The sequence below is a fragment of the Choloepus didactylus genome, chromosome 13 (genome assembly GCF_015220235.1).
Source record: "Choloepus didactylus isolate mChoDid1 chromosome 13, mChoDid1.pri, whole genome shotgun sequence".
NCBI classification, from domain to species: Eukaryota; Metazoa; Chordata; class Mammalia; order Pilosa; family Megalonychidae; genus Choloepus; species Choloepus didactylus.
This window is the reverse complement of record NC_051319.1, coordinates 7,394,606-7,409,694: the sequence shown is the minus strand read 5'-3', so window position 1 is coordinate 7,409,694 and position 15,089 is coordinate 7,394,606. Positions and strand designations below refer to the sequence as shown.

At 38.0% G+C, this 15,089-nt stretch overlaps 1 protein-coding gene across 3 annotated transcripts in view; it reads left to right on the top strand.

The window, feature by feature from the left end:
* MRPS27 (mitochondrial ribosomal protein S27) overlaps nucleotides 1-15,089 on the top strand; it is a 111,044-nt gene that overhangs the window by 76,430 nt on the left and 19,525 nt on the right. The window lies entirely within an intron of this gene.

Below are 15,089 nucleotides of genomic sequence, written 5' to 3'. Positions count from 1 at the left end.
AATATATCCAAAGAAAAAACCAATTAAAAAAACTGGGATTATTGGGAAGAAAAGAGAAAAACTGTACTAATGTTTCTATTGAGGGCCAATTTAAAAATGTTTAGGACCAGAATGTTATGAAATAATCAATGTTATATAGAATTCATAATAGACAAGATTCTTATGAATTAACCTGCAAAGTTTGTTGTAGATGTGCAAAAAATACTTGGTTTTTGATAATCCCAATCTAACTTCATTGAAGGCAAGGAGTATGTTAGGTTTCTCTTTGTAACTCCAGTGTCCAGGTAATATCTTGACTCATAGTAGTTGATGAATGATCAAATGCAGATGAGAACAGCTTTATCCTTACTATATGCCCCATTCTGTTATAGTAAGTAATTCCATATGGGTACAGAAGTAGAGCTATTCTCTCTAGTGTCTTTAACATTCAGCTTTTCCTTAATATTATTCTATTGAAAACAAAACAAACCAGTGCCCTTGATTTTTCGCCTAAAATTAGTGAAGAAAAAATTTTACCTATTCAGTGAGGGCTGCATTCATTGCTGCCACTGTGGACATGTGGACAGCTACCACACTTGAAATTCCTCTTAATGTGCAACTCATAAAGGACAAGCTCCCGCCCCTTCTGTCTGTAATTGTCCAGTATATGAACTAATGATGTTTAGGAAGCTAGGACAGTAAAGTTATTTTCTTAACTTGTTTCTTTCTTTTCTCCCACAAAGTACAGTAATGATCTGACACATGATCCATAGCCCCAGCCCTTTTTATGATGCAGATGACGTTTCCTTGAGTCGGTGACTCACGATGGCAAACAGTAGAGACTCTGCAATATTTTTCTCCATGGTATTCAAACTTCTTCAGTTAAGCCTGTCTGGAATCTATTTAACTATTATCCATCAAAGCTTTTTTTTTTTAATTTTTTTTTTTTTTTCAATGAAGGGGAGGAAGGTGGAACCAGAGAAGAAAGACTGTATCTTTGCCAAGGAGCATTCTCTCCTTTCCCTTATGACTCATACTTAGAAAAGCAGAGGGACTTTGGAAAGCTGCCTACAGTCACACTGAGGCAACTCTTCTGGCACTTGGAGACTTTTTCTTTTCTTTTCTTTTCTTTTCTTTTTTTAAATTTTCTTAAGAAAATAAAAGCTGTTTTTCAAATTGTTCATTCCCTCCTTCTGGGACAGCCTAAGAGCTTTTGTTTAGCTCAAGTATGACAGTTTTATAGAATTTTTGCCAGCCGGAAGAGATGAACCCAGATCTTTCCATTTGGTTTATTAATAAAGAAATAACTCTTTATTCAGAATTTTTAATCATTCGTTCTTATGGTTTTTAACATATTAAAAGGAATTGACTCTGGCCCCTAAACCTTCCTTTGTCGTGAGGTTTGTGCTTAGTCATACTTAAGAATTTTCTAACATTTTATGCTTGTACAATTTCAAATATTTAGTTTTTTTAAAAAAATGTTTGTTTTGGTATAGTGGGGACAGCTTGAGTTCAATAGAAGAGCTCCCAATTATATGTTGTCTTTTTGGTTTTTACCTTGTACTGGCACAAGAAAGGAAAGAAAGTCTCTTAATTTTCCTATCTTCATATATAAATAACAAAGTTTGCTTTTTATTTTTAAGTGGTTAATTAAAGCTTCCTGAAACACAATTGGACTTACACATATAAATCTCAATTTCCAAATGTCTTTCCTTTTTAGATACAAAGTGATTGTCTTTTTTTTAATCTGCAAATTTTGTTGAGATATATTCACACACCATACACTCCATCCAAAGTATATGTCTCATAGTATAGTTGTGCAATCACCTAGTTGTGCAATCATCACACTCAATCCTAGACAATTTTCATTGTGCGAAAAAGAAAAATGTCAGATAGACATAAAAAAAAGGAAACCCAAAACACCCCATATCCTTTATCCCCCACCCCCCATTATTGACTCCTAGCACCAGTGCAGCATACCTCTGCCACTGTGGATGAAAGAATATTAAGGTATCACCATTAACCACAGTCTGTAGTTCACAACCGGTAATTTCTCCCTGTATACCACTCTACCATCAACTCTATACAAGTGTCATACATTTATACTAGTCCATGCAAGAACTTATTTATATTTGTAGTGTTAATAAGTGACATTATGACTCTAAACAACCCCTTTCAGCCAAATTTACCCATCATACTGCACTAGTTCTGATAGTCCCAAGAACGAGCTACCCTTGCCTCCATCTGTTTCCACGTGTTTAAGTTCAACCTCGTTAAATTCTGAACTTATTAGATAACTTCTCCCCCTTCTCTAGCTTCTATTTCTAGGTACCCTATATTCTACGTTTTAAGACCCTGAATTTATATATTCTAGTTAGTTCATATTAGTGTGAAATTATACAGTATTTGTCTTTTTGTGTTGTAGTTTCCTGTTTGTTTAATAGTGGCCATTCTTATAGATGTGAGATGATGTATTAGGGTTCTTTAAGGAAACAGAATCAACAAGAAATATCTATAAATATAAGATCTTATAAAACTGTCTCACACAACTGTGGAATGCATGAGTCCAAATTCCGTAGGGCAGGCAGCAAACTGGCAACTCCAGTGAAGATGTTCAATGAACTCCTCAGGAAACGCTTCACTGGGTAGCCAAAGAAGAAGTGAAGATCCTCTCTCTCCCTTAAAAGTCTTCAACTGATTGGATTAAATCCAGCTGATTTAATTCTCTCATTGTGGAAGACACACTCTTTGTTGATGTAATCAGTCACAGGTACAGTCAGTTGACTGATGGTTTAGTCAACCAGCCTTCTGGTTTATTAACTAGCCACAAATTTCCTTGCAGTAACAGGACAGTGCTTGCTTGACCGGACACCTGGATACCATCACCTGGCCAAGTTGACACATAAACCTAACCATCATAGATGATATCTCATTGTGGTTTTGATTTTCATATCCCTAATAGCTGATGAAGATGAGCATCTTTTCCTGTGATTTTTAGCCATTTGTATTTCTTCTTTTGAGAAATGTCTATTCATATCTTTTGCCCATTTTATAATTGGGTTGTTTGTCCTTTTTTTGTTGTTGTAGGATTTCTTTATATATACTGGATATCAAACCCTTATCAGGTATATGGTTACCAAATATTCTCTCCCATTGAGATGGCTGGCTTTCACCCTTTTGACAAAGCCCTTGGAAGCAGAGAAGTGTTCAATTTTGAGGGGGTTCCATTTATTTTTTCTTTCATTGCTTGTGCTTTGGGTGTAAGGTCTAAGAAGCTACCTCCTATTGTGGAGTATCTGACCACCAGAGATGAGACTGAGGTCAGGCCGAAGTTTGTTTGCAGGGACAGGGAACCGCTCAAGCAGCACACAAAATGGCATCTGCACTGGCCATTGCAGGAAGAAGGAACTATATAGGCAGGTTCGCAAGTGCGGGAACATGCAAGGAGGAGGAGTTCAGTTTGGCTTCTTGTTATCAGTTCAGGAAAGTCTCAGTTTAGCTGTTTGATGTCAGTTTGTGGGAGTTATCTTTTTGTTTTCTTTGCGGAGGCTGGACTTATCACCTATCTCTGGGTCTTGAAGATGTTTCCCTGTATTTTCTTCTAGGAGTTTTATGGTACTGACTCATATATTTTGGTCTTTGATCCACTTTGAGTTATTTTTTATATAGGGCATGAGGTAGGGGGCCTCTTTCATTTCTTTAGAAATGGATATCCAGTTCTCCCAGCACCATTTATTGAAGAGATTATTCTGTCCTAGTTCATTGGATTTGGGGGCCTTGTCAAAAATCAATTGACCATAGATCTGAGGGACTATTTCTGAACTCTCAGTTTGATTCCATTGATCAGTATATCTATCTTTATGCCAGTACCATGCTGTTTTGACCACTGTGGCTTTATAATGAGCTTTAAATTCAGGAAGTGTAAGTCCTCCCACTTCACTCTTTTTCCAGATGTTTTTGGCTATTCGCGGCCCCTTTCTCTTCCAAATAAATTTGATAACTAACTTATCCAATTCTGCAAAGTAGTTTGTTGGAATTTTGATTGGTACTACATAGAATCTGTAAATCAGTTTGGGTAGAATTGACATCTTAATGACGTTTAGCCTTCCTATCCATGAACATGGAATGTCTTTCCACCTATTTAGGTGATTTCTTTTAGCAATGTTTTGTAATTTTCTGTGTACAGGTTCTTTACATCCTTCGTCAAGTTTATTCCTAGATACTTGATTCTTTTAGTTGCTATTGTGAATGGGTTTTTTTTCTTAATTGCCTCCATAGTTAGCTCATTAGTATGTAAAAATACTACTGAGTTTTGCATGCTGATCTTTTATCCCACCACTTTGCTGAATTTGTTTATTAGCTTGAGTAACTTTATTGTAAATTTCTTGGGATTTCCCAAATATAGAATCATGTCATCTGCAAATAATGAGAGTTTTACTTCTTCCTTTACAATTTGAATGCCTTTTGTTTCTTTTTCTCGCCTAATTGCTCTAGCTAGAACTTCTAGCACAATGTTGAATAACAGTGGTGACAGTGGGCACCCTTGTCTCGTTCTCAATCTTAGGGGGATGGCTTTCAGTCTCTCACTATTCAGTGCAATGTTGGCTGTGGGTTTTTCATATATGCCCTTTATTGTATTGAGGAATTCTCCTTTGATTCCTACCTTTTGAAGTGTTTTTATTAAGAAAGAATACTGAATTTTGTTGAATGCCTTTTTAGCATCAATTGAGATGATCATGTGATTTTTCCCTGTCAATTTGTTAATGTGTTGTATTACATTAATTGATTTTCTTCTGTTGAACCACACTTGCATGCCTGGAATAAACCCATTAGGTCGTGGTGTGTAATTATTTTAATGTGCCGTTGGATTTGATTTGCATGTATTTTGTTGAGAGTTTTTGCAAGTGATTGTCTTTTTATGGTTCCAGATGGATCTGAGGGTCTGTTTCTGAAGTCTCAGTTTGATTCCATACACTTCTTAGGCTGTGAAAATGTCCAACTCAAGGCATCACCAGGGCGATACCTGGACTCTAAGGACAGGCTGCTGTATTGCAAGACACCTCTGTCACATGGGAAAGCACATGGCCAGCATCTGCTGGCCCTTCTCTCACGGGTTTTGTTGCTTTTGCTTGGCTTCAGTGGCTTTCTCTCTGTTTTCTGTGGGTTCTCTCTCAGCTTCTCCGGGGCTTTTCTCTAAACTTCTTCTTTTGGTTTGCTAATGCTGCCATTATACAAAATATCAGAAATGGATTGGCTTTTATAAAGGGGATTTATTAAGTTACAAGTTTACAGTTCTGAGTGTTCAAACTAAGGCTCAACAAGATGATATGATACCTTCTGTGAAGAACAGCCGATGGTATCTGAAACATTTCTGTCAGCTGGGAAGCCACATGGCTGGTTTCTGCTTTTCCTTTGCTCCCAGGTTGCGTTTCAAAATGGCATTCTCCAAAATGTCTCTGGGTCTCTCTTAGCTTCTCCGGGGCAAACTGGGTTTCATCTTTTAGCTTAACATCTCCAAATGTCCTTCTTTCTGCATCTCCAGCCATCTCTTAAGTGTCAGCAAGCATCTGGGTCTTGGCTTAGCATATCCCGGGGCATTTTCATCTCTCTGCTCTCTGTGCAAGCTCCCTTTAAAGGACTCCAGTAAACTAATCAAGACGTACCCTGAATGGGTGGGTCAAATCTCCATGGAAACATCCAGTCAAGCCAGTCACACCCTAATCAAAAAGATTAATCAATCTGGCCTCACAAGATTGCATTAAAGAATATGGCTTTTTCTGTGGGGCATAATATATACAAACTGGCATACTTCTCTGGGTGTTTCTATTTCATCTCTATGTGTTTTTTGTGTGTTTTTTGTTTGTTTTTACTTTTTTTATTGTGAAATATAACATATATACAGAAAAGTGATAACTTTCAAAGTATAATAAATAGTTAGCAAATTTCAAAGAAGGTTATGGGTATACAGTTCCACAATTTCAGTTATTTCCTTACTGTGAAATATAACATATATACAGAAATGTGATAACTTTCAAAATACAATTTAACAAGTAGCTATAGAGCAAATTTCAAAGCACGTTATACACTACAGTTCCACCATGTCAGTTGTTACCTTCTAGCTGTTATACTACCCTAGAAACCCGTTCTTTGAGATGCAGTTTCTCCACTTTTTCATCCAGGTCCCCACCACGTATTGTAGAAGTCTCTCTCTGGCCGCTCGCACCCCGAAACCGCTGTCCTGGGCATTTTCTGCCTTTGCTCTAGTTTCTTTCACAGAGGAGAAGTTTGCTCTGCCTCACGTATTCCACCATCTTTCCGCCCTACCTCTTATTTTACAGTTGCAAGAACTGAAAGCCTGAAGGATCCTGTGACATTCTGAAGTCAAACAGCTTGGTCAGGGCAATTCCAGAGCTATTTCACATCTTAAGTACTCTTCTGGATTCCGTTTCTAAATTTAGTAACAGTATGTTAAAAACCATTGTGAAACTACAGAGGTACTTGCAAATAAAGATGTTTTACAGCTTAAAGAATTGAGGGGCAATGGTAGAGTCATAATAGTAAGGAGCCTGGCTTAGGCCCTGGTCCTGCTGCTGTGTTTTTCTTGAGTAAAACATTTCATCTCACTGAACACCCAGTTGTTACCAGACCAAGGCAGTGGGTTCTCTGCCCAGTGTGCTCAAATGACCAATTCCTTGGACATCAGGATTTCAAAGAGAGAAGGAGTTTTATTACTAGGTGCAAAGCAGGAGAGCAGATATCTTCCCGAACAGCAAAAATTCTGATAGTTTTATAGCATCAAAAGATGGGCAGGCTTTATGATAATGAGTACTATGGCCCCAGATGATATAATTAGAAGTGATCTAATTGTTGAGCATGCACAAATTGATTACAGGCTTAGTCACAGAACGTATGTAAGAAAATGGTGGCCTGCATGTGATGATGGGCATGGTTTTTAGTATTATAATGAGGTATAGGTGACTTGTAGGTTACAGTCTAAGCTATTGTGCATGTCAGATGGGTCCATTTTGGTTAGATCCAGCTTTGGTTATTAAGATAACTTTGGACTTGGGATGGGTTAGTTCTGGGCTGACTCAAGACCCTTCATTAATAAACATTAGGGACTGTCTTTAGTGATCATAAGAATCTAAAATAAAAAACCAGATAAAATGGTACAAGTGAAGGTTAGTCACAGGGTCACAAGATAAAGGCTGTACAATCATTATCAGAGATCAAGGCAGCTGGATTACAGTTCAGGTTTCAGATATTTCCCTCTGTCTTCTCTGATATATCAAACAGTAAAAAGGAATATCTATATAATGATTCAGTAATCATTAGTCCTTAAATCCTAACCTCTCGGTTACACAGTGGCTCATCTGTAAAGTGAGCTTTGAAGGTCCCTACCAACACTAAATTATAGATTCTCTAATTCTGTTTAAGCTTTTCTTTTTTACCCCTGTCCCCAGTTTATTTGGCCTAGATGATTTGAAAGTCTCTTCCAATCTAGAAAGGTGTCTTTTAAACCATGTATTCTGTCTTCTGTCTTCATCTTGTTTGGTTTCACTCTCCTATCAGTTTGTTTCCTTAACTTACTGCACTGCAGAATACATACATGTGCCATCCTTTTGTGGGAAGGAGAATGTGCAAAATAAGGTACATTTTATAAAAAAGGTAGGATTTCTTCCTGGCCACAACTCTTTTTATAGGCAGGATATACTTTAAACCAGCAGCAAGTTACTGTGTTTTTCTTTTTATTGTGGTAAAATATGCATAACGTAAAATTCACCACTTTAACTGTTTTGCAGTATACATTACATTTAGTACATTCACAGTGTTGCACAACCCCATCACCACTATCTCATTTCAGAGCATTTTCATCATCTCAAAAGAAAACCCATACTCACTAAGCCACCACTCCCCATTTCTGCCTCTCCCCAGCACCTGGAAACCTCTAATTTGCTTTTTATCTTTATGGATTTACCTATTCTGGATATTTCTTATAAATGGAATTATGTAATATGTCACCTTTTTTGTCTGGCTTTTCAAGGTTCATCCATGTTGTAGCCTGTATCAGTACCTCATTCTTTTTTGTAGCTAAATAATATTCCATTGTATGGATATACCACATTTTGTTTATCCATTAGTTGATAAACATTTTGGCTATTATCAATAGACTTTTGGCTATTGTGAATAGTGCTGCTATGAACATTTGTGTTCAAGTTTTTGTTTGAACACTTGTTCTCAATTCTTTTGAGTATTATACCTAGGAATGGAATTGCTGGATCATATGGTAATTCTTTATTTAACTTATTGAAAAACCACCAAACTATGACACAGCAGCTGTCAAATTTTACATCCTTACCAGCAATGTACTAGGGTTTCAACATTGCTACATCCGTATCAGTACGTATTTTATTTTCCATTGATTATAGCCATCCTAGTGGGTATGAAATGATATGAATTACTGTTTTAAATATAAATAATACTAATGAATGTCAGCTTACATTATTGGTATTTATATAGTCTTTGGACATTGTTGCTGAATCATCAAGCACCTGCTGTTGAGGACGCAACAAGAAAGAAAACTTGTCTCCTGCCTTTTAAGAGCTTTAAGTCTTAATAGAGAAGCCAGTAGAGTTGTAGAAATAGAAACCAGCTATAAACATGGGTTGTTTAACTGGAAAGAACTCCAGTCTTACCTTTGGGTCCTTAGGGACCCAAATATTTCATATAATAGAGAATCAGAATGTTAAAAATACTGAGATGCTTTGCTTCACTAAAAAAAAAAAAAACATTCTTAAGAAATCAGATTGCTGCTGAGCTTCTCTTCCCTTAGAAACACCACTAAAGAAATCCATAATCTCACACACCAACACGTAAATCTGGTCAACTCTGGCTTAATTCTTCCCTGCTTTTACACTGGTGTGTGTTTCATCCCCCAGGCATCATGACCTGCTCATTTCTCTAGCGACAGACACGATCCTGAACACTTCACTAAGCCTGGAAATCTCCAGAATCTGATTTCTATTCCTTTGTTTTTCTCCTTTGTTCTTTCCTGCTTTCTCTCCTTCCTCAGGATAATTCAGATGTGCAGCCTACCAATGAAAGTCTTTCCTCTCTATCTTTACATACCATGAAAGTGAGAAAGAGAACAACAGAGCGTACATGTTTTTCTTTTTGTATGAGATTGAGAAAGTTGTCATCTTTAGGATTGTTTGTAGTTACAGGGAATTGGGCACACCAGCAGGGACAGAATATGGATCACTGTGCCTGGCCAGGGTAGCTACTCAGTAAATACTTGTCACAGGAATGGGTAAGAAATGTCTCCAAGACCGAGAAAGGCAGAGCTGCAAAAACAGCAGCTAGGTCAAAGAGAAGGGAGAGAGAAAATAATTTGATGACATATGTCCTACTTGTGATTGCTTTCTGTTCCACAAGAGGGCATGGTAAATACAGTGTTTTTCTTGGAGTAGATTCTTATATATCCTATTTGTATCATGGTTTCCAAGTATAGGTCTCCTGACCTCATTTTTAAGTTACAGGTCTGACAAATTCAGACTTTGACTTTGATATCTAACAAGTGCTTCTGTTATCCATCTTCATTTCAAAAAATGTGTTATTATGCTGCATTTATTTAGCACTTAACATTTGCAAAATTCTATGCCTGTGTTATTCTCTACCAAAAATCCACTTATCACCTTATTTAGAATGGCAAACAGGGATACCAAACGATCAAATGACTGTTTTGAGGACTCACAGAAAACTACTTGCAAGCTGAGTTTTTAATTTCTTCAAATTCTTTTTGGAAAGTGACAATATAAATTAGAAGCCAACCAACAGATAGAAAGTATGGTTTATTACCTTTTTCACTTTCATCTTATAAAATTAATAATTCTGGTGCTAGAAAGGCACCCAAGGAGAGGTTATCTGTATAACATTTGCTTAAATTGACAAGCAAATCCTGGAGAGTTTTGATGACAAAGGGCATTCAGGAATTTTCAGGGCTGATAACTATTCTCGTATCTCAATTGTTGTGGTCGTTATAAAACCAGATGCATTTGTCAAAACTCATGGAACTATGCGCTAAAAGTGTGAATTTTACTGTGTGTATTATTTTATCTCAGTAAACTTGACTTTAAAAAAAAAGAAAAAAAATTAGAACTTTTAAAGAACAAAATTTTTATCTGCCTTGTGAGGTAGATAGTGAATTCTTTGGAAATGTTGAAGTCCAGACTGGGTGACCATTTGGGGGATACATTTTGGGTGGGGATCTTGCACTCAGTGCATTAGTTAATGCAGGTTCAGTATATTTGTTGAAAGTTAAAATTAACCTAAGTTCCCATTTAAGTCTCTAAGGATCTGGGATCTCAAGCAGGAAAGAGATTTTAATCTACAATGCTAGTGTTTTTATTATCAGTGCCCTCTTTTTAAACACTTCTAAAAAATATTATTATAGTCATTAGAGAATTATCTCTTCGAAATTTGATTTTATTTGTGTGAGTTGAGGGCAGCTAATACATGACAGAAGCAGAGTTTCTGGCAGGATGCAAAAGAAAGTAATTATCCTCTTAGAATGAGAAAGTGGGTAGCCATGACTGAATGAGATTCTGGTTTAGTCAGGCGAACACCCTCCTGCTCTTTGGTTCTAGTTTAGCGAAGCTCGCAAATCTTTTGATAATTGCAGACTTTGCTTTAGTGATAAGATTATCTGTATACACTATAGGCTTTGGAGCCAACTGTATTTTCTTCTTGGCATCCTTTCTTTCCTCCCATTACCCTGGCTCCCTCAGCCATCCCCATGTGTACCCAGCTCGGGCTGAGCTTTCCATTTGGAAAACCTATTGCCACAGGACTTAGAATTCGCTATGGAAGAAGGAAAGCTGCATGTAGATGTTTAAGGTTAGTGGCTCTCAAAATCATGTAAACGCTGTGAAAAGCTTGCCCATTCAGTGGAAGAGCCAGTACTGCAGCTAAATGGTGAAGCCACTTTGCCCCAGGCTCGGGGATCTGTACATTAGCCCTGCTCAGCCTGGAGCACTTTTATTTGTGATACTGAGAGAGCTGATGAGCATTGCCACTTTTGCCATTCAACAATAACAAAGCCTTTATTTGAACCCCATGAAAGAAGAGCTGAATTCCACTTTTTTTCTTTAATGAAATGATAAAATTGGTCATAATTCAGAAATCCCATGTGACTTTTATACATAGTACTTTCTATATAATCATTTTTCTCTTCACTCTTGACCTCTTTTATTTACTCTCTCTTCCCTTCTAAGAAATCTCTAAAGTCTCCAAGACTTTTCCCCCTTTCCAATTTTGCAGCCTGTGATTCTGCTCTCCTTCCTTCCCATGACAACATTCTTGAATGAGCAGCAGTGCAAATGGCTGTCCAGAATTTAGCCAGATTTTTAAGGAGAGGAAGCTTCTCAGTTCATGACATTTGATCAGCCATGATTTGGCTTCCTAGTCAAATTGTCTTCACCTGGAAACCCCACTAGCACAGTGGACAGAGATCGCTTCAGCCGTGGCTTTGGACCTAGAGTCTGAAAGTACACTTCTTCATTCTCTCCTTCTCCTTCTTGTACCCCTCCTTCTTCTGAGAAATACATGTCTCTAGAGTTGATGTAAGTTTACTCATATATTATAGCTGGAAGCTCAGAAAATCTCTTGCCTTCATGAGCACAGACATTGCTGGGGTTATTTGGGTTTCATTTGTTTATCTTTTCCACATTGACACAGTTTGCCTAGCTTGGCAGCTTGCTGTGCTGAGCAATAATAAAGCTTCTGTTGAGGTGAGCAAACAGCTGATGGCATTGGACACAGAGGGGACTCCTACCGTGGCCATCTGTAATCTGCCAGGCCGCTGGTCAGAGCAGGCGAGAACAAAAGCCTGTCTGTTTGCAGGCAAATTGGAAAATCAGTGTGTTACTGTGTTCTTAACTTTGCGTTTCTCCTGGCTGAAAGGAAGAGTACTTGTCCAGCAGTCTGCAGAATCGTTTCAGAAAAATACCCATTCCAGAGACTTACCTGCCTGTCACCTTACTGCTGGCAGTTCTGAAAAGGCCCCAGGTATATCTGTCTGAACTGCTTTAGAAATCATTGATAGATTTCTAAATCTCAAACTCACCATCCAAAATTGGGCCCATTACCCCCATGTTTTGAGTTGCTTATATTCCCGATGGCTTCTCACACAAGTTGAGTACTAATTTCTCTTTTTAACACTGATGGCAGCTTAGAATGACGTTTATTTGCTGCCAGGCTGGGAAATGCAGGAATTGCACTTTGGGTAGCGTATTTCTTAATATATGTGCAAATATTTCGCTTTTATTCCTAAATTGACTTAACATCAATTAGTTGAAAATGTCCCAGACATGGTTGTATATCTGGATTCTGAGGTCTTAGAGAGCCAATGTCATGCCAGGTAGCCCATCACAGAGTAGCAGAGGGAACAATAGACTTACTAAAGGCCTCGGACAAATTTCTCAAGGGGCTGCTGTGTGAAGTCTTAACTAACTTTCCCTTTAGGCTTCTAAGAAATGAAGTATAAGCAGGAAACACTTTTCTGTTCTTCCATGTGTTAACGTTAGCTTCAGAAGTTTAGCAAATTGGCTTTAAACAAATTTTAACTTGAGCCTTGAAAATCTATAGTTAGGTTCTCTGTATCAATCTTTGTTATTCTTATTCAAAGCCTGAAAATGGTCTGCTGATCATGAATAAGAGAAAACGGTGTTTGATAGGATATGGTCATGATGTTCTTACTTTAATGTCCACCCAAAAGAAAAGATATAACTTAACTGATAATTGGAGATATCGTAAGGCAGAAGATTAGGTATAAAATGAGGATTAAATGAGGTCATTTGAGGCATTGTTTCATTTAGTTGTGTGTTGTGTGCTTTTTAAGGGAAAATAGTCTAAATCTAACAAGCACTGCCATCAAAAAAAAAAAAAAAGCCTCTAGCATCTAGCGGTCTTTCATGTATCTTTAGCACTTCTCATGTCTGTGCCAGTTTGAATGTATTATGTCCCCGAGAAAAAGCCATGTTCATTGATGCAATCTTGTGGGGCAGACGTTTTAGTGCTGATTAGATTGGAATCCTTTGAGTGTTTCCATGGAGATGTGACCCACCCAACTGTAGGTGATAACTCTGATAATTTCCATGGAGGCATGGCCCCACCCATTCAGCGTGAGCCTTGATTACTGGAGCAGTATATAAGCTCAGACAGAAGGAGCGAGCTACAGCCAAGAGGGACACTTTAAAGAACGCACTGGAACTGGGAGAGGAGCTGCAGCTTACCGAGACATTTTGGAGATGGCCTTTGAAAGCAGACTTTTGCTCCTGAGAAGCTAAGAGAGGACAAATGCCCCAAGAGCAACTAAGAGTGACATTTTTGAGAAGCTGCAGCCTAGAGAGGAAGGTCCTGGGAGAAAGCCATTTTGAAACCAGAACTTGGAGCAGGCACTGGCCACGTGCCTTCCCAGCTAACAGAGGTTTTCCGGACGCCATCAGCCATCCTCCAGTGAAGGTACCCGATTGATGATGCGTTACCTTGGACACTTTATGGCCGGGTTTCAGCACCAGATGAAAGGTACCCCCAATCACCAGAGCAGAGAGACAGCTGAGGAGTTCAGGCAAAGGCGTTTATTCTGAGAGTGGAAAGGAGCCTGCCTGGGCAGAGCACCAAGTGCGTCTGCTACTGCTCTCTGCATTTCTTGAGAAAGCCGGACCTATCATTAAGACTGTAACTGTATAACCAAATAAACCCCCTTTTATAAAAGCTAATCCATTTCTGGTGTTTCGCATTCCCGCAGCATTAGCAAACCAGAACAATGTCCCACCGTGTATTGTTATGAAACTATTTAAGTACGTATACTTTGTTTTTGTAATTAGATTATAAATGTCCCAAGCAGGAATTTATCATTCTACATAATACAATAAATATTAACAAAATAGATCATACAAAACAGCATTTAATAAATGTGTGTTGTTTTAAGTTCCTTCTTTATTTGCTGAGCACCTACTTTGGACCACAAATCGGGTCAGGTACCAGGGAAGTATTCAGCACATCACTTATTGCCCCTACACACCCAGGTTGCTTTTGGTTAATGGGGAAGAATCACCACCATTTCATTTTGGCAATATAACTGGTATTTCACTTGACTTTTTTCTTTAAAAAATAAAATTAACTTTTAGTTGGCCATTACATAAATCTCAGATTTTTTAAAGTGTTAAGGACAGGAGTTCAAGTAGCTCAACTATTGATTTAAAAATGTGAGGAAGGTATATTTTCTTTTCCATGCAGAGTATCTCATTAGATCTGGGATGTCTAGGGCACCTATAAAATGACTTTCTCTGACTGGGTCACTCTCATCCTGAATATAATTTATCTTTCCTTCTGCTTATAAAGGGGTTAATTCTGTAGGGAAAAATACAATTAAGAGAAACAAGCCAAATCTTAAGGTATGGGGGAGCCACATGATCCTAAATTCATTAAACATCTTTACATCATATTTTTGCCAAGTCTCTCACCAAAGCGCTAATTAATCTAAACTAAATGCTACTTCTCACTTACTCTCCGTTTCTCAGCTTTTACTTTGGCAGAGAACCTATTCAACAGGAAACTATCCTACTAGCAGATCACAGGAAAGAAGAGAAGCAGATTTAATAATCAGCCTCTAAAAAAAATACTGATAGCAGCCTGTATGTGTGACTCTCAGATATGGCACAAAATTCTTTAGCTCCAATATTTTTTCGTAACTTTTTTTGTTTTTTTAAGAAAATAGCTTGATTTTTGTGGGGCCTGGAAATTCATCTGCTTCCTGAATGATTAAAGAAAACATGGGGACTTCAGCTTACATGACACGATGTATGAGGATCCATACCAGTCACAAGAGATAGCAAAAAAGAGGAACTACAGAGCCCTTTATACAGCCTCCTTCCAGCCGTCTCCACTCTATCTTCTGGCATTAGACTCCAAAGAAAAAGGAGAAGCAGCCTCAGCCCCAGATGTTTCCCATCTGCATGAACTCAAAGCAAGAGCAGCATTCAGAATTCCTTTCCAAGTACCATTCCTTTGTGGGAATGCTATTAATAGATATACCTCAGCTTAGGCTG